The 1,801-nt window shown below is 38.7% G+C and overlaps 1 pseudogene; it reads left to right on the top strand.

The window, feature by feature from the left end:
• The first annotated feature begins 964 nt into the window (after positions 1 to 964).
• On the top strand, positions 965 to 1,596 carry LOC105717406 (high mobility group protein B3-like; annotated as a pseudogene).
• Positions 1,597 to 1,801: the final 205 nt, after the last annotated feature.

Genomic DNA, 1,801 nt, shown 5'->3' with positions numbered 1-1,801 from the left:
CATACAAGCAAAAATTATTTTCATTTTACTAATACCACAGGGAGTATTTCAAACCTGCAAAGTGGCAACTCTGATAAAATGTCAATTGTGACTCTACATTCTTCATTAAACTACAGAAACAGCCCCAGAGTGGTTGTCAGGCCTGAGGAAGGGGCATTGGGAACAAAAATGGGGTAAGATGGGAGTATATTGTGATGACAGGCAGTGATGGGGGATGCCCAGAAATCTACATTGAAGACAAAGATGAAAATTTCTGGAATAGAAGAGTGTATCATATGAAGTCACTAAGTGATTTGTAAGAACATCCAACCTATTGTCAAGCCAAGCTTCACATTTATAATAATATACCTAGACCAGTTTTTACGAGTTCCTCTAGTGCTCACATGCCACCAGATCCCCAATTCCACTCTGACCAGATCCACTCAGTGACCTTCATTGGATCATCCTGCCCTGTGCTTATACTATTCTTTCAAAAAGTAAACATTAATGGGCAAAGATTTCACAACTTTCATTTTCCTAACAAGCTTGTGAAAAACTACAAATCAAAGTTCCATATTTAAAAAAAAAAAAAAAAAAAAAAAACAGGGATAAAGGTATGTTTGTACTATGGTACGAAAAGAAAAATACTGTTATATTCTTTTCTAAGGAAAAGTTTTCCTCTGTCTGAGAAAGTTCCTCTCCTCAATGGAATAGAAATGTATGCTTAAAGCATTGCAGAGAATACCTAAGCCACCTGATCATCCACACCAGCCACAGACGTAGTTATCCATAGGATGACAGATATGAGATGATACACATCCTTATGCCCAGAGTTAAATTTCAGGCTGATTTATGAATGTGGGGAGAGCCCAAATTAAACAGATTGAACTAAAAGAGTAATTTCCCATAGTGTTGTACTAACTGGTATTACTGAAAGACGTTCAAAAGTAAACTAAGTTCAGAAAATTGAAACAATACAGTCAGGATGGCTAAAGGTGACCCCAAGAAACCAAAGGGCAAGATGTTTGCTTATGCCTTCTTTGTTCAGACATGCAGAGAAGAAAAACCCAGAGGTCCCTGTCAATTTTGCAGAATTTTCCAAGAAATGCTCTGAGAGGTGGAAGACAATGTCTGGGAAAGAGAAATCTAAATTTGATGAAATGGCAAAGGCGGATTATGGACCAGCTAAGGGAGGCAAGAAGAAGAAGGATCCTAATGCCCCCAAAAGGCCACTGTCTGGATTCTTCCTTTTCTGTTCAGAATTCCGCCCCAAGATCAAATCCACAAACCCTGGCATCTCTATTGGAGACATGGCAAAAAAAGCTGGGTGAGATGTGGAATAACCTAAATGACAGTGAAAAGCAGCCTTACATCACTAAGGCAGCAAAGCTGAAGGAGAAGTATGAGAAGGATGTTGCTGACTATAAGTCGAAAGGAAAGTTTGATGGTGCAAAGGGTCCTGCTAAAGTTGCCCAGAAAAAGTTGGAAGAGGAAGATGAAGAAGACGAGGAGGAATAAGAGGAGGAGGAGGAAGAGGAACTGTTTATCTGTCAAAAAAAAAAGTTCAGAAAATCCTGGGAACAATTTTTTACTGAAGCACTTCTCAAGAGACCTTAACCTGTTCACATGCATTGTGGATTTCCAAGAGTGGTCATATATTATACAGAATTTTCCAATGTCCTTGCTACCATGAGGTTCATAAGAGCAAATTTCTCTGTTTTCCAGCCTAGTTTCATGGGAGGTTAGCATACATGATCCAAAAAGAATATTGCAATCTTGAAGCTTGCAATATTTTCTAAACTTAACCACAGATGTAACAACC

This window comes from Aotus nancymaae, unplaced genomic scaffold (genome assembly GCF_030222135.1).
Source record: "Aotus nancymaae isolate 86718 unplaced genomic scaffold, 86718_ANA_hifiasm-v0.15.2.pri h1tg000059l, whole genome shotgun sequence".
NCBI lineage: Eukaryota > Metazoa > Chordata > Mammalia > Primates > Aotidae > Aotus > Aotus nancymaae.
Note: the sequence above shows the minus strand (reverse complement) of the source record. Positions and strands in the feature narration are given on the sequence as shown.